The 18645-nt window shown below is 44.6% G+C and overlaps 1 protein-coding gene across 1 annotated transcript in view; it reads right to left on the bottom strand.

The window, feature by feature from the left end:
• The window catches only part of MAFF (MAF bZIP transcription factor F), a 32735-nt gene extending 29405 nt beyond the window's left edge, over positions 1-3330 (bottom strand). The window contains exon 1 of the mRNA XM_018571045.1: positions 3118-3330. The gene's annotated coding sequence lies outside the window, so the exon portion shown is untranslated. The remainder of the gene's footprint in view (positions 1-3117) is intronic.
• Positions 3331-18645: the final 15315 nt, after the last annotated feature.

Genomic DNA, 18645 nt, shown 5'->3' with positions numbered 1-18645 from the left:
GGACCAGAGTAAAGCAGATTGACTCCATTCCTACTGGCTTCCTCCAGGCTGCTAGACCGGTCCCTGCAGACTCTTTTCCCTGGCGCTCAAAGGACTGCTAAGGTCATCACTTCTAAAGGTGGCCATACACTGTACAACCATCGCAAGACCTTAGTCTTGCGATGGTTGTAAAGTGAATAAAAAAAGTACGATCTGCCCATCTTGGACAGGCAGATCGTACTCTCAATCATCGCAAGCCCGCCCCCATGAGGGGCGGGATTCCGATGACTGCAATTCTGAACGGGCAGTGTGCGCGTGCGCACACCGGCCCGTTCGGCATTTGTCTCCCGATCACCATTCAAACCAGCCGAAAATCGTACGATTTTCGGCTGGTTTTCTAGCGTGCTCCTTAGACAAAAGACGTGCGACCGTACAGTAGAAACGGTCGCACGTCTTAGTTCCCACTGCTCGATTCTCGTACGATTGCGGGATTTCCCGCGATTCTCGTACAAGAATCAAGCAGTGTATGGGCACCTTAAAGCTGGCCATACACCTTACAACCATAGCACGACTTTCATTGTGCGATGGTTGTAAGGTAATTCAAATTTTGTATGATCTGCCCATCTTGGACAGGCAGATCGTACTTGCGATCATCGCAAGCCCTCCCCGCTTCTGATGATTGCAGTGCTGCGTGGGCAGTGTGCACTTGTATTCAACTCCCGAGCACGCCACTAACCTGCCGAAAATCGTTCCATTTTCGGCAGGTTTTCAAGCATGCTCAGAAGACGAATGTCGTGCGACCTTACAGTAGAAGAGGTCGCACACTGCCCATACACCTGCCGATTATGGTACGATAATCGGCAGGTGTATGGGCACCTTAATGCAGGTTCCATACAGCTGCATTAGATGTTAGGATGACGAGGAACATTCTACCAGCCAGAGGGAAGGGGAGAAGTGAGCGCTGACGGCTGGGGGATCAGACAAGTAGAAGTGCTTTAACCCGGCCCTCTAGACAGAAACGAGCACCTCGTCCCTTGCAATGCCGGGTAGTCCCATCCACTGCAAAGGTGGTCTATTTGTTTGTCCAGAGATGGGCTTTAAAGAACCACGCCAGTAAAAGTTTTATTAACCCTTGCCATGTACGGGTAGCCCCACTGCAATGGTTAATAAAACATTTTCCCAGAGTTGTTCTTTAAAGACTTGCTCATTTTCATCTATGAACCAAGATAAAAAAGTAACACCCAACCCAAACCTCAGAGCTGACTGGCTTTCACAGAGCTCCCCCCCCCAGGCTCTTTCCTATGCTGCAGCGATGGCATGTCCCGCGGGCGTCCTCATGTCCTATACACTGTGTATAGAGCGTGATGACTCAAGGATCCTTAGACCATTGTAGCAGAGAGGGAGGGAGACCGGAAAGGACCGGTATAAAGGAGTAAGCCAGCTTGGAGGATCAGGAGAGTATAACGTCCTAGATGAAAACAAGTAGTTAACCATTGCAAAGCTGCAAGGGTAAAGGAGAACTATGAGGTGAGTGCTTTTCACTCACCTCATAGTTCTAGCCGACCTGTGACAATGAGACTGTCACTGGTCGGCTCAGTAGATCGGGAGGTGAGCGAACACATACCGGCGTTCGCTCACCTCTCGATCCTGTCACAGCTCTCTGCCGTGACGGTCTCCGCCAGCGCTGACTGGGGGAACGGACGGGGGAGGGTACCGCTGGCTCTGCCCCTAGATAGGCAGAGCCAGCTGTCAGTCACGCAGCTGGGCGGATCCCGGCATAATTGTTGGGATCCGCTTCAGCGTCTCAGTATACCGCGAGCTACAGCTCACGGTATATTGAGCCTAGTGACGGGAGGACACTAGTTTGTGTCCTGCCGTTACCCTAAGGAGAACTATGGGGAAAAGCCTTAACCCCATAGTTCTCCTTTAATAATTTTTTTCCCCAGATGTGTCCTTTAAAGAACTGCTCTTGTTCATCTGGGGCCTGAAATACAAAAAGTTATACTCACCGGAACCTCAGAGCTGGCCGGCAGTCACATCGCTTCCTCCAGCCTGTGTCCCTCCTACACTACAGTGATGGTATGCCCCTCAGCGTCCAATACACAGTGTATGGAATATGATGACTCGAGGATCCTTAGAACACTGCAACGGAGGGAGAGCAAGGCCGGAAGGACCAGTCTAAGCACAAGCCAGCTCAGGAGGATCAGGTACAACTTTGTTATTGTGGTCCCTAGATGAAAATGAGCAGTTAACCCTTGCATTGCAGGTTTCGCCCCACTGCTAAGGTTAATAAAGATTTTGCCCAGAGTTCTGCTTTAAAACCAAGGAACTTTTGGGGACTCCGGTGGCGTTATGGAAGGTTGTGCTGAAATTTTCAGTATACACATCTAGCAGTGTACAGCCAGCTTCAGTACACCTCCTCCTACTCCATGCTCTGTAAACAAGCCTCTCTGTGTACTAGCCCAGCCTGCCAACAGCAGAAAATAAACAATGCTTCCACAACAGCCATTTCCTTCTTCGACGAGCACAGTAATGCTTCCACTTTTCAAGACAGCCGCCCCCTTCATGTCACTTCCAATCACATGCAGACAACACCCAGGGAAACCAGTGATGTTACGTAAGGAATGTTACACACAGAAAAGTCTGACAACATGACTTCATCTGGGAACAATCACATCCCCCTACCCCCAGACTGGGAGCCCCCTACACACTGATCCCGCACAGGGGACACACACGTGTCATCTCTGGACTGTGATCACAGCATGGCGTGTTTGTGTTGATATCATAGTGTGGAGGAGGAAGTCACCCTGAGTAGGGCCTGAGCGATACTCATACCCAGCACACAGGCGTAGTAGGCACCGAACGTCCGGTAAAACGACCCTTTATTGTCCACATTCCGCCCTCCCCCGGCAGGTGTGAGAGATCCGGGTGTGACAACGACTCCCTCCGTCCATAGCACCCAGTACCTCGGATGGAAGGCACACCGCACTTCCTGTGAGCGGCTTCCCGTGTCCACCCCACAATCCCGCTCGTTTACACGGCGATCCTCGCTACGATCAGCTCTACTTGTTATGAGTTCCTCGCGGTCCCGCCCAGGGTGAAGAAGGACTGGCACATGGGCACGGAGGGGCCCCTTACCTGCTGAGCTGGGTGAAGAGGGGCCCGGGGTGCCGCTTGCAGCACGGAGCGCTCAGATCTGCTGAGTTGTAATGTTACAGTTTCCTGGAATTACTCACTCACGGATTCCTTTCATTCATAAAAACACAGTCATGCACTGACGTCATTCTCGGGGCGGGTCTGCTGCTGTCACATGATGGGAACAGTGATGTCATTCCATGGCCTGCCTGATTTTAAAGGAGCAATGTACAATTAGTCTCAGATCACGGATAAGCAAACGAGCAGTCCGCTTCTATTACAACATGTTTACCTTTCATTGGAGGTTGTGTCTGTCTGCATTGCACGCTCCGGATCCTGTATATGGCACAAGAGACTGGCGACAGCCTGGAATCGCTGAGCTCTCTGAAGATATTTTTTCAGAACTGGAGCAGCTGTGCATGTCAGCCAATCAGCTTCTAGCTTTCATTTTCAAAGCTTAACTGAACAACCTGAAGAGAGAAGATGATTGGTTACTACGCTCCAGATTCTTTTTAGCAAACCCTCTGGTTTTTTTTTTGCATATATCTACTGCTAGCATGCAGTAGATATATGTAAAAACTTTTTTTTTTAAAACGCTTTAAAAGAGGTTTAAACTTGCGTGTGTCTACGCCGCACGCTTCCATCTGAAAAATCTCAGCGGCCGCAAAGTATCTTGGGGCGGGCGCATGCGCAGTTCAGAAGATGTTCGGCCGGGAGATGAGAGACAAGATAAGTCTATGGACAGCGTGCACCCGCATGCAGACACCATTGGACAGGAAGTGCCAGCAAGCACAGAGGAGTCAGCGATGGATCGGAGACCCACAGCAGCGCTGGAGGGAAAGCTGAAAATGATAGGAAAGAAGAAGAATATTGGATTAAGAGACATCATTTAAGGCAGCGTTTTTCAACCACTGTGCCGCGGCACACTAGTGTGCCGTGAGATATTTTCTGGTGTGCCGTCAATAGATCGTTAATTTCTTTGATCGATCAAAATTATTTTGATCGATCAAAGTTACTCACCTCTCCGCCGGCTTCCGGGTCTTCCGTTGGAGATCCGGTGACGTCACTGCGCACACCGGCCCGTTCCACAGCTATCGAACGAGCAGGCTAGAACCCCGCCGACAATCGTACGATTCTCGGCGGGTTTTCGAGCATGCTGGTTCGACAAAAGACGTGCGACCGTACAGTAGAAACGCCGTCCATAGACTGTACGATTCTCGTACGATCGTGGGATTTCCCGCAATTCTCGTACGAGAATCGTACAGTGTATGGGCACCTTAACATTGGGGGGAAGGAGAAAAAAATTATACTTCAATATATTTTCTCTCACTATCTGGAAATACATACTTACAAGTTATAGGCAACACTCTGGGGCATTCTGCAGATCTAATTCTGCTTTGAAAATAGGGTTGCCACCTTTTCTTCAAGTGAAACCCTAGCACAGTGCAGCAATTTTTTTTGGGGGGGGGGGATATACAGGAGAGACAGCCGAGAGAGAGAGAAAGGAGAGAGTGACACCACTGGCAAGCGGAAATAGAGCACACATCCCTGACCAGCAGTAAAAGGGGCACACACCACTGACCAGCAGCAAAGGAGGATCACACACCTGACCAGCAGTAAGGCCTGGTTCACACCTGGGCGTTTTGTAGCGCGTTCGTACGCTCTGCAAAACGCTTAAACACCGAAATCCCATTATTTCCTATGGGTATGGTTCACACCTGGGCATATTACAGGCCGTATAACCGCGCTACAAAACACCCTACGCCCAAAGAAGTACAGAAGCTTCTTTGGGGCGTTTTTGTCGTGCGTTTCCATTGGGATACAGCCAAGTAGCCCTCGGAAACGCGCGTTTGTCGCACTTTTTTTTACCGCAAATCGCAGTAAAAATGCGTGACAAACGCGCATATTCGATACGCCTAGGTGTGAACCCAGCCTAAAGGGGGCACCCACCACTGATGAGCAGTAAAGGGGGCACACTGCAGACCAGCAGTAAGAAATGCATATAGTCAAAAAGTAGTAAGTGAGCACACATTTTAGAAAAGCAATAAGGTTGGTCAGTCTAGCCTGTGAAAGAAAACAGTGTTGCATTGCCTGCATCTCCAGTCTCACTCCCAGCCATTCAGTGGAAGGATACAAGTGTTCTCCTACAACCCAGTAACCCCACCATCACCAGTCTCTGATCACCAGCACACACGGCCCTGACAAGCTGCACACTCAGTGCTGTCATGTGGCTGCAGAGGAGAAGCCAGCTCAGGGGTACTTCTTGGATGCCCAAGGGGCCTGAGAGAAGGGACAGATGCAGCACCAGTCACCCGTGAGTGTGCCAACCCTCCTCCCCAACCCTGCCCCTGATATCATGAATGCATGCCCAGGTCACCTACCTGAAGCTCCCATCCTCAGGCTAGAGAACACTACAACTTGCAGCTTTGTCTCCAGCCTTCAGTGCTCTGGCTTAAGCAGGGCCCCATGGCTAACCCTGTGAGCCTGATAGCTTTTGCCCGGTTTTCAACCGCCATGAAACCCGGGCACAGCACTCTAAAACCGGACTGTCCAGGTGAATCCCGGACAGATGGCAACCCTGTTTGAAAATCTGGAGCAGATGGTATAACAACCAATCAGCTTCAGTCTTTCATTTTCAAAGCTTAACTGAACAAACTGAGAAAGAGAAGATGATTGGTCACTATGGGAAACTGCTCCAGATTCCATCTGCTTCAGTCGTCATCAATTCCCCCCATTGGGCAACTGCTCCACATTCTGTCTGTTCCAGCTTTGAGAAATAATCCTCTTTGTATTTCTGTCCATCCCGTTCTGGGATTTACATTGCTCTGCCCCATATCACAGTTCTGCCTGACGGGAGACCTGCTCTTTCACTGCTGCAGTTTCATTTTCACTTACAGGTTTATTCTCGGATCTCTGACTGGACAGTGAAAGAAGTAGCAGCAAAGTAATGGGCTCTTCTCTTTGTCACTCTGTTCTCTACTCTTTTCAGCACGCTCCTTGCACTGAAACACACTTAGCTGGCTCTTTGTGCTCCTTCCCTCTAACCCTCTGCAGCTCAGGGACTGTAAGAGACTGATACTAAGTCAAATTCAAGTACTTAAAATGCTTGCAATTAAAAAAGTATGTGTAATGATTTATTAATGAATCAAATTATAATAATATGTGTTCATGTGTTAATGCTTTAAAATTTAGGACCTGCTGAAACCTCTAAATATGTAGAGCTGTCACATTTATATAGTGGGACATCTACTGCTGGGCTCATCATTGTATGCAATCAAATAAAACCATGAGAGATAGAGAGAGCGAGGGGGGGGGGTGATCCGTCGGGCAGATGCCGTTCAGCAGTTATCCGCTGCTTATCACTGCATATTTATAAAGCATGGTGATGTGCTTAGAGCTCCACCAGCTTTGGGAGTCTGAAGCTGGCAGAGCGCTTTTAAATGAATAAGAACTGCATGTCCCAGGGGTCGGGCGATAGCAATTCCACGCCCCTGGGGCCAGTATCGGTTGTGCTGCCCTTCTACTCCCTGCAGCCCCAAGGCCAAGCCCCGTTTGCTCCTCAACATTTTCTAAATATAATTTCTTCCTCTCCATAGTCCGGTATTAAGATCCCTATTCCCCAAGATTTGGTACCTTTTAGATTCTTATAGTGGAATTTTTTGTAGCACTTGAGGAGGGGAATGCTTGTCACTACCTTGTAACATTTTGCAAACATGTTCCCTTATTCGGATCCTGAATTACCGCTTCATTCTGCCCGCATACAATTTCTGTCATGGGCACTGTATAACATGAATAACTTTTAGTTGCACAAATAATACAATCTCTAATCTCATATGACTGTTGTGTATGTGGGGAAATAAGCTCCTTTATTTTTCTCCTTCTTGTTATATTCTTACTTGCCATACACGACCAGCAAATCCTTTACAACAGTTCAGCTTCACTGGGGCTCCAACTTGATTGGAATTATTTCTCTTCTTAACAATTAGTGCAACCTCCATCCCTAAATTCTTGGTTCCTTTATAAATAAATGTTGGCCTTACTGATAGCTTAGATGCTAAAATGGGATCCTCTACCAAGATATTCCAATATTTGGCTATTATACTCTTCACCAGATGTTATATTTAAACACAAATGCTACGTCAAACTCTTTTCCACTCGGTTGAAAGCCAATAAGAGTTAATAAGAGATAATTTATTTTACCTCTTATTAACTCCTTCCTCGGTTGGCTTTCAACCTGTTCTGCTTCTCTTTCCAAATTTTCCTTCTTGTAGCCTTTTTCCATAAATTGGGTTGTTATTAGTGCTTCCTCCTTCCTGTAGTCTTTTATGCTGCTACAATTTCTCCTATGGGGCATAAATTGCCCCTTTGCAATATCCATTAGCTGACCAAGTTACAACTGGTATTAAGGATATACGGTATGTATTGCAGTTCACCGATTTTTGGAAAGTTTTTGTAGAATGGTATAATTCTCAATGAAAATATCTAAAAAGTTAACTCTATATGTGCTTGCATAGGGAGTGAAAAGTACATTTTAAGTATTTGCAATTATCCCACATTGATCAGTTGCCCACCAAGAGCTTTTAATCTAGTATAATTGTGAATAGTTTATACACCTCTATATCCCATGATGAGGGGTAGTGGATGATTGAGGGTGTTATGGCTGATCTGCAGTTTCCTGCTGGACTGGATGACTTTGCTGTACAGCTTTTGGAATAATTTCTGAGATATAACTACTTCTTCTTTAACGGTCAATGCTTCCAGCATGTCCAGTCATTGGTTCAAATATTGCACCTAGATACATTAATCTATATATGGCCCATTTGGAGGAAAAATATGTGTCTATAATAATGAGCTTTTCTTGGAACGTGCGTGTATTTGTCAGGTTCACTCCAATTTCCTCCTATTTTGTCATTGGTGCCCGATGTGCACCATGACAGCGGGGGTCGTGCCCAACCCCATCTAGTAATCTGTCAATATTGATGACATATTTTTATATGGCAGGGATCTAAACCGCTATTATATCAATTTAAGAATTATCTTGACAACTGTGCCACAATCTGTTTCACCCTGTAGTGTAATGTCAATTCAGTTCACTTCCTTGATGTCTTGATCACTGACAATGAAGGGAAAATTGTCACTAAAATTTACCATAGGCCTACTGACCACAATACATACCTTTACTACAAGAGCTTTCATCCAAAATGTCTTAAACAGGATTTACAATATACCCAGTTTATATGTATTCATCGCATTTCTTCTATGGATGAGATCTTTTTAGCACAAGTAAAACAGATGTTAGAAGATTTTGTTAAAAGGGGCTATTCACAGAGTAAACTGGAAGGATCTCTTATGAAAGCATTGTCACAGGATAGATCTTCTCTTTTTAAGTTCAAAACCAAACAGCCCTCTAAATGTTATACCTGTAGTACACAGACTTACTACAGGCAGACCCCCAGATTCAGCAGATTATCAGGAAACACTGGGAAGTACTATCTAGTGACCCTAAGTTAGAGAATGTGTTTAAGGACCAACCTATTTTTGCACATAAGAGATCAGAGAATGCTGTCATTTCAGCAGACATCCGTAGTAAGAATAATAAAAGGAACTGGTTTACCAGCCATCAAACAGTGCAGAACATGTATTATTGTAGGCAATGTGCCCAGTGTGATTGTGTGATTAAGGGTGGATCCTTAACACATCCTCAGACAAGCCAAACATTTCCAATCCATTTGTTTGTCAACTGCTTAAGCATAAATGCAATTTACCTAATTAAATGCCCATATGGGCTCAGATATCTGTGTAAGACAAGTAGGGAAGTGAGGAAGTATATTGGTAAACATAGGAGTGACATTAGAACCTCTCATCTTCAGTAGTTAAACATTTTTGGGAGGCAGGATATTATTGGTCCCAGTTACGCTTTGATTGGGGAAATGAACCAAGCCCCCCCCTACCCCCCCGAACAGGGGAGGATTTAGGCTGTCGAAGTTTGTAGAGACAACTATTCTGGATGTACAAACTAAATAGTACACATCCTCGGGGGATAACTGAGGACAAGGATGTATCAGTATTTTTATCATTTCTGAGTTGATTTGATCACTCTCTCGCTAGGAGGGCATATATACCCTGCCTTATAAATATATGTATTTTCTTGGTGTGCTTTATGTATAAAATATCTTTATTTTGCTATAATAATCATGCCTGTTTTATCCTAGATCTCATGAGTTGCTATGGTAAACCTCTTCCCTGAAAATTAACTTTTGTATGTCCCTGCATCCAGCTTATCTGTTTTACAGCCTAACTATTTTATTTTATAGTGCTTCATTTTTATACAGACAGAACTGTCTGCCTCTCCCAAGTTAGTCTCTCTCCCAGCCACTGGTTGCCAATTTCCTTCAGTGGATGGTTGGCTTCTACATAATGCAATAAATAATTTATTTGCCATTATGAGATTTTCAATACAAAATACTTACCCTAAACTTAAATGTTTGGTGTGCTAACTTTGGTGTACTATTATTACTCCAAATTGTAATCCAACCAAATCTTTGCAAGGTCTGTATTTTCCATGTCACATTGTCATCCAGAACCTGCGCTGAATGTTACCTCAATAGGAGATCATTCAGATATCCCACAATGGGGACACCGTGGGAGTGCAGCAAGACTAGCACAAGGGTCAGCACAGGGTCAACACAGGAGGCACAGAGGATAGGTCAAATGGGAGGGTCACAAACTAGAATTGCTGGGGACCCACAGCAAAGTGAAGAAATGGCTGATATGCTGGAAAAATGAAGACATGCAAGTATACATCATTGATGTCCGCAGAAGCCAGAAAGTCTCCCTTCCTTGAAACCTTTTCGCAGTAGGAACTAGGGTGATAGCTTCTTGATCCAGAAGATCTGCAAGGGCTGCATTGATATCTGCTAATCTGTGCAGAGACACAGGCAGGTTGGAAGGCATGACATGAAGGAGTGGAACTCTAGCTTGTAACCTCTGTAAACCTCTCTTACCTAGGCATCTGAGATACTGTCTGTCCAGGTGACTGCAAAGGCTAACAGACGACCCTGCACTTTGTAAAGTGGGGGCGCCCCTTCATGCTGAAGCGGATTTCTCAGCAGGCTTGGGGAACTTGAAAAGCCAAGGTCTGCAGTTAAACTGGGTGCCTGGTTTGGGTTTGGCTTTGGAGGTTGAGGCCTGGTGGTAACAAAAGGAACTCTTGGACTCAGATGGGTGATGAATTCTCCCTTCCTGAGCCTAGGCTTTTTCTGATGTGGCAGATGAATACCTTTACCTTCAAAGAGACACCATCCCTCGAAGGGCAGCCCAGCATTTTACCTAAAGCATTTTCCTCATTCTTACTGACAGGAGCAGAACCATTAGTATACTGTAAAGTTCTGTTGTAGAAGATGAAAATTAGGAGAGTGCAGGATAACAAATATTCTAGTGTTCTCCCCATAGATGTCCTCCACAATTATAATACGATATTTAAAAATGAAAGGACAACTGCACCTCTCTTTTAAAAAACAGTATTGTAATGAATCTAGTCCTTTTTTTCCCACACATGTTATAATCCACATTTTAGGTCAGAAAATTACTAAAAACCCCTAATCATTAATATTTTCTGAAAGCAAAGACCCTGTAGAATAAAATGTTGGCAGTTGCAAATGTTCATGTCACACAATATTTGCGCAACTCTTTATCAATCCCAATATTTTCTTTATAACAAACATAAGTTTATTTTAGTGCCCAAAAACACAAATTAAAACACATTTGTTTGTAAAATATAAAAGATGAGGTTACAACAAGTACATAGATACCCAACATGCCCAGATTGAAAATTGTTTGCATCCGTTAAAAGGCAAAATAAATACGGTACCCCAAATTGTCCATAGGCAATGCTTTAAAATTCTGTATAGGTAATCAATTTTGAGATATCCTTGAATATTGGCTCTATAATTATTGCCCTCACTCTGGCGCATGCATCGATACCTAACATGTGTAGTGTGATCATTGTTTTCATACGTAGGCACACCAGAGACATGGTTACGTTAAAACGCGTGCTTGGGGCGGAGGACTTTACATTTATTTTATGTTTACATTTATTTTATTTTATCTTATTTTTTTTACTTAATTGCTATCACATAACAAGCCCCCTTAGTGGAAGCATACTAGTGGTGACAGGTACTCTTTAAAGGTGATATTAGGGATCAATTAGACCCCTAGTGTCACCTTTGCACTCCAAAAAAGCTATTGGAGCACAGATCATGCTCCAATAGCTTATTGTCCGGCTTCTGGAGCAGAGCCATAACAGCTGAGATATGCAATAAGCTTTGCTTCTTGTCCCATAGGGCAGGGAGGAGATCTATGAACAGATGTTCGTCAGTCTCCTTACGCTCTTCCCGCATGCCGGTGGCGGGCCATATGTAAACAGAGCAGCTGGGAGTCTGTTTACACAGGCCAGCGACGTATGAGATATGTTGGGGGCAGCGAAAGAGTTAAATCCGCAATATAAATGCTATACCTTTTCTCCACATAAACTAAGATTTTGCAATGGTCTGCCTAACTCAATTCTATTGCTAACCAAACACTGTCCACTGACAATCACTAACTGATCTCCCAGGATCCTGTGATTATGACGAGTGGCCACAGTTACAGAAAGACTGCTTAGTTGGCATGGGGACAAAGTGCTTTTCCAGTGGGTCCCAATGCCGGGCATGTGACCTGGTATGGTGTGGTTAAATAAAAAATTGGCATTGTGATTCCCCCTTAAAATTTCTGGGTTTTTTTGTGTTGTTATTTCTTTGAACAGTTAAAAGGAGAACTATGAGGCGAGTGATTTTACACTCATCCATATGGTTAGAGCCAACCTGTGACAAAGAAGCCGTCACAGGTCGGCTCTATTGATTGGGAAGTGAGCGAACACATACCGTCGCTCGCTCACTTTCCGATCATCTCCCTGCAGAGAGCGGTGACTGTCAGTCACCACTCCCCACAGGGATTCCCCCCCCCCTCCACTCTCTGATCCTCCAGTGCTGAGTGGAGGAATGGATAGGGAGGGGGCGGGCACAGCTGGCTCTGTCTCTAGATTGGCAGAGCCCGCTGTCACTCACACAGCTGGGTGGATCCAGACAGCATCTTTGGGATACGTCCTGACTGCGGCGCTCTCAGTAGATCGCGGGCAACAGCCTGCTGTATACTGAGCTTTGGGTCACGGGAGGAGGTTAGTATATGTCCTCCCGTGACCCTAAAGAGAACTTTGGGGGAAAAACGCTTACCCCATAGTTCTCTTTTAAACACTTTTGTGTATTCTGACAGCTGTCAGATTCTTTGTCGAAGAAGCAGAGGCTGTTACAGAATAACACAAATTTATCATCTCCTTTATTTATTTACATTTTGTAACAATATTGTGTTACTTTGTTTTCATTCGGGATAAAAGTCCAGAATGTCAACAAAGTGCAACGAAGCCAGAGAGCGGTAAATTACAGCTCTTCCGCTTGTGTTTCGTTTCAAATGAAATTCATATGTATCCGAACTTTGTTATGGAACATTCAGATTCGTTATTCCTGCCATTTGGAAATTCAAATGCGAGTTTACAGAAATTTGTACGAATTTCAATTCGGAACAAAACAAATCGCACATGTCTACTGCCTATGTGTTAGCCAACAAGTGGGCATTTGGAGGAGATTTAGCAGCATTGACACACTGTTTTACCTCTACAGAGTGATACGCCTATCTCTGGCATTACAAACTTGGGTGAAGTTGACAATACTCAATCAGGGATGGGAATGGGATCAACAGAGGGGGAGCCAATTGGTCTAGGGAGTGAATGCTGTTAAGGCCCCATTCACACTTGTGTTTGGGGCAGTCTCACTAACATGTGAACAGCTGCGGGCTGGAACATAATAGAAAGCGAATGACAGCTGACAGTAACTGCGGCCATTCGCATGTAATCGGACATGCAGCAATTACCAGCAGATGTTTGCCCCTGGGCACAAACAGTTTAAGTCCAGGGGCAATCATCGCATTATGTCGGACTAAATGCGAGTGGCAGTAAATGGCTGTGGACACTTTCAGCTGGCATTGCTTTGTATAGCGCTTCCTGTCCACAGCTGTTTGTGCAAGTCTCATCGAGCAATTCGTGAGACTGTCCCAAAAAGTGTGAATGGGGCCCATGTCCCCTAACTTGCCCCTGAATTGGCTAACAGGTGCAAAAGATGAACAGTAAGGGAGTAGGTGGGAGTAAGTTTCCACAGATGCATTGCATGCTGGAACCTGTATTGCACAGGAAAGCGGCCAGCATTTTAGTTGAGCACTATAGTTAAAGTGTATTTCCACTTTCCCAAACCAAATTGGGATAACACATATTTTATATATGTTACAGACTCCCATTCACATAGCATAAGCTAAATTTAAAAAAAAAAATCTAAAATGGTTTTCACTTGGGTTAGGTTTTCTTGGCAGCTTGAGGGTTAAAACTCCTACTTGATTTTTCTTCTTTGTAATGCTAGGAGTGGTTGTAAGTGGTAAGGGGTTAAAAAGATTACAGACCTGGCTTCTACATTCAAATGTTAATACATTTAATGAGAGAAACACAATCCTCAAATTTCAGTCCTATGTCAGGACAGATCACCGTGATGGTGCTCAGAAAAAACTAAAATCATTCTGCTGCAACAAAATATCTAAAAAAGGTAAGAAATATTTTAAATTTAAACAAAAAAAATATTTTCAGTATGCTGGTTGAATGGAAACAGATAACATATAAAGGGGTTTTCTCAAATTTGCCTGCAAAAGTAGCAACACACTTTACGTAAGGCAGACCATGGCAAAATCTTAGTTCATGTGGAAAAGGGTATATCATAACTGCTGCTGATTTAACAAGTATGCTAGGCTCATTACCATATTTATTTATTTTTATTTTCTTTAAAGGTGCAGTTGTTCGTTTAACCAGATCTAATTTCTCTGTTAAGTGCAGTAAACTCTGTAATTCATTGATACTCCATAGAGTTCATCTCCCATAGCAACTTAGACGGTTGTTTCTTGCAAATTTCAAATTAATCACTATTTGGGCTCATGATTGCATCACATTTAAATATCAAGTAAATGATTATTATAGGGAATAGCATTACAGCCCTTGTGTTTAAAGGAACAGAATACCTGGTTTGTATAAACAGGTCACCAAGTGCTTAATTGTTGATGCGGAATATTTGGTGTGATAGTACACAAAAGGTGGTTGATGGGTCATTACAGGAATGCTTACATTTCTGAAATGTTATTCATTCTGGAGATTAAAAACAGAAAAAAGTGCAGAGTACATGAGTCATGCACACTGCATTTTGTTTTTATTGATGGGAGGAGGCAGAGGACTAAGAGGGTGGGGGGCAGAGGTTGGGGAACTTGCAGAGTGGTAGCGAGGGCTGGATTGCATCCAGTGACACCAATGCTGGGGGTTATTATTGCATCCACTGACACCAATGTTGGGGGTTATTATTGCATCTAGTGACACCAATGCTGGTAGTTATTTTGGCATCCATTGACACCAATGCTGGGAGGTATTTTTGTATCCAGTAACACCAATGCTGGGGGTTATTATTGCATACACTGGCAGTTTGACATCCTCTCCCCAGGCACCAGATGGCCTTGTTCTGGCACTGGAAGGAGGAGCAGTGGGCAGGAGGAGGAGGACAAAGAGGCACCCTCATCATTGGATGATTCCATTGCCACCACCAGGATTTCCTGGAGACGAGGGTGAGTGTTTGTATGTATGTATTGTGAGAGCGGGTGTGTGTGGTTCCCTGGTTGAGTTCACTGCACAGAAATTAGGCCCAGCAAGCAACGATTTCTTCAGGTGAAAACACACATGCAGTTTATTTACACTATTCACAAGCAAAAAAAAAAAGTAGCAAAAACAAATATAAAGCCTTGCCTTCTGGCAACTTACTACACACACGATTGCCGTCACTAACAACTACGTGCAACCTTGTGCTGCCCCTAACCCCCATCTCCATATTGAATAAACTCACCACACAGGTGGGTAGAACGCTCCTCAGTCTACTCAGGCACAAAACTGGTTCCTGGGTGGAGCTAATCTATAAGCAGTCTGGGAGCTCTTAAGGCCTGGTTCACACCTGTACGTTTTGTAGCGCGTTCAACGATCTACGAACGCTCTACAAAACGCTCAAACATGAAAATCCCATTGTTTTCTATGGGTATGGTTCACACCTTGCCGTATTTCAGCCCGTCTGAACGCGCTACAAGACGGCCTAAGCCTGAAAAGGTACATGAGCTTCTTTGCGGCGTTTTTGTTGCGCGTTTCCATTGGGATACAGCCAAGTAGCCCTCAGAAACGTGCGTTTGTCACGCGATTTTTTTACTGCGAATCGTGGTACAAACGCACATATTTGATACGCCTAGGTGTGAACAGAGCCTTGTACAGACCTAATGAGCCAAAACACAAGTAGCCAGGCATGTATGAACCCGGGACAAAGCATCTACATTCCCCATCTGAACACCAGGGCAACACTGTACAGTAAAGCTGAATTTTTAAAGGGTCAGGAACTACTGATTAATCCTTCTATTGGTCTCCTTGTTTTGGGCCATCCACTTTAAAGGAGCATGATCAGTTACCAGGTCAAAGTGTCTACCAGGCAGATAATACCTAAGCGAGTCCAGAGCCAACTTCACAGCTAAACATTCGTTTTCAATCGTGGCATAGTTTAACTCATGGGAGTTCAATTTTCTGCTAAGGTAAATGACCTGGTGTTCTTCACCGTTCCAAACCTGAGACAACACTGCTCCCAATCCACATCTGACGCATCAGTTTGCACTACAAAGTATTTTGCGAAGTCAGTTGAGTATAACACTGGTTGACTACAGAAGGCCCTTTTTAAAGATTGAAAAGCAGTTTCAGCTTCTGGGGACCATTCAACCATGACAGACTCCTTCCCTTTTGTCAAATTGGTCAGGGGCACAGCCTGAGAAGCAAAATGAGGAATGAATTGCCCATAATAGCCAGCCATTCCTAGAAATGCTCATACCTGCTTGTTGTTGGGACGGGGCCAATTCTGTATGGCCTCAACTTTATTATTCCCTTACCTATGGTATAACCAAGATATTTTGCCTCCTCTTGCCCAATGGTAATTTTTTTTGGGTTGGCCGTAAACCCAGCTTCACGTATGGAGTCCAACACAGCTTGAACTTTTTCCAGATGTGAGGTCCAATCTGTGCTATGGATAATCCCATCGTCAAGGTAAGTGGCAGCATACTTCTGAATGGGCCGTAGAATCGTATCCATTACCCGCTGAAATGTTGCCGGAGCATTCTGTAACCTAAAAGGCATGTTGGAATGCCCCATCCGGAGTTACAAATGCAATTTTCTTCTTTGCAGTCTTAGATAAGGGAATCTGCCAATACCCGTTGGTCAGATCCAACGTAGTCATGTAGCGGGCTGTTCCTAGTCGGTCAATTAAGCTGTCGGAAGTCATTACAAAAGCGCCAACTCCTATCAGGTTTGGGTACTAGCACTATGGGACCTGGACCAGTCACTTTGGGACTTCTCTATAACACCTAGTTCCAGCATTTGATGTACTTCTATACGTATTGCCTCCTGCTGGGCCTCTGGAATTCTATAGGGTTTCAATTTGACCCTTTCACCTGGTAGGGTAATAATATCATGCTTTATCCCAGATATTTGTCCCGGGCAGCTCAGAAAAGACCTCTTTATTCCGCAGCACAAATTCTTTAGCCTCCTGTTGGGTTTTCGATAAGGTGACTGCTATGCCAACCTCAGGAGCCAAACAATCAGATTGAGGCAGTGATGGTAAAGTCACTTCTACTAGGGATTCCCTATCCTCCCAGGCCTTCAACAGATTCACATGATAAATCTGTTCTGGCTTTCGCCTTCCCGGTTATTTAACCCTATAATTCACTTAATTCACTTTTTCAGTTATCTCATATGGGCCTTTCCATTTGGCGAGCAATTTACTTTCGACCATGGGGATCAGTACCAGCACCCTATCACCTGGAAAAAAGGTACGGGTCTGGGCCCCACAATTGTAAATCCTCTGCTGTGCCAACTGTGCTTGGGCCAAATGTTCTTTTACGATTGGCATTATCTGCGCAATTCTATCTTGCATCTCTGCAACATGCTCAATCATGCTTCGGTGAGGAGAACTCTCATTTTCCAAAAGTTTCTTTGGCAATATCCAATAACCTCCTTGGATGTCTCCCATGCAATAATTCAAAGGGAGAAAACCCCATAGAAGATTGTGGAACCTCCCTGGAAAACATCAAATAGGGTATTAGACAATCCCAGTTCCTTCCATCCTTGTCCACCACCTTCCTTAACATTTGTTTTAAGGTTTTGTTGAATCTTTCAACCAACCCATCAATTTGGGGATGATACACTGAAGTACGTAATTGTGTAACTTTAAATAACTTAAACAGGTCTTTCATAACCCGAGACATGAAGGGGGTACCTTAGTCTATAAGCACTTACTTACAAAGGCCTACTCGGCTAAAAATCTGAAACAGTTCTTTGGCTATTGTTTTGTCCGAAGAGAGAAATTGCTTCCTGATAGCGGGTGGCATAGTCCAGTATAACTAAAATATACTGATGCCCCCTAGCGGAATCAGGGGCCTACAAAATCCATTGCAATTCTCTCGAAAGGGACTTCAATAATGGGGAGAGGAACCACAGGGAGAGGAACCAGCAGGTTATGGAAATGTGGCATTGGTGCTGCTTTCTGACACACTGGACAGGAAGAACAATAATTTTCTATTTCTTTAAGAATTCCCAGGCCAATGGAAATGTTGAAATACTCTGCTCTAGTTTTTTCTGCCCCTAAATGACCTCCAAGAATGTGCCCATGGGCCAACTCCAAAACCAACTTCCGATACGGTTTGGGCACCACAAATTGCTCAATGGTTTCCATTGCCCTTGTGCAACTCGATATAACAGATCCTTTTCCATAATGAAGTATGGTAAAGGAACAATACTTCAGTATTCCAAGGACAATGACAGCAACCCTCTCATCTGGGTTCACTAGTTTCCCCATCTACTTGTACCACATTCTCCCATGCTCTTATCAGCATGGAGTCTTTGAACTGTTTAGTTGCAAAATGTTCTTTGTGTACCTCTAAATCAGAGAACTCAACAGAGGGTAGGTTTTCATCTGAGGACGCAGGCTCCTCCCCAGGTTCTAGAGTCTCTCCTGCTAAAACAGACAAGGGGAACTTGGGAGAGTCCTCGACACTCTCAGAGGACTTCTGTGATTCACCTTCCTGTTTTGAAGTAGCAACAGTGGGGAAGTCCGGACCATCCCAGAGGTCAAGTGGATGAGATCATACATCTGTGACCTGGGGGGTTTCCCAAGCCAATAAGTCCAGGTATGCACACGCTGAGCCCGAACAGCCAGGGTTACACTCAGCCGCGCCAATATTTTGGCTTGAAGTCCTTTGCTTGCCCAGGCTCCAGATCATAATAAGCTTTCTGGGATTTTCAAGCTAATAATGGACCCACCAGCCCAGCCCACGGCTCTT

This window comes from Nanorana parkeri, unplaced genomic scaffold, assembly GCF_000935625.1.
Source record: "Nanorana parkeri isolate BGI_ZX_2015 unplaced genomic scaffold, ASM93562v1 scaffold1659, whole genome shotgun sequence".
Lineage (NCBI taxonomy): Eukaryota > Metazoa > Chordata > Amphibia > Anura > Dicroglossidae > Nanorana > Nanorana parkeri.
This window is presented reverse-complemented; position numbering and strand designations above follow the sequence as displayed.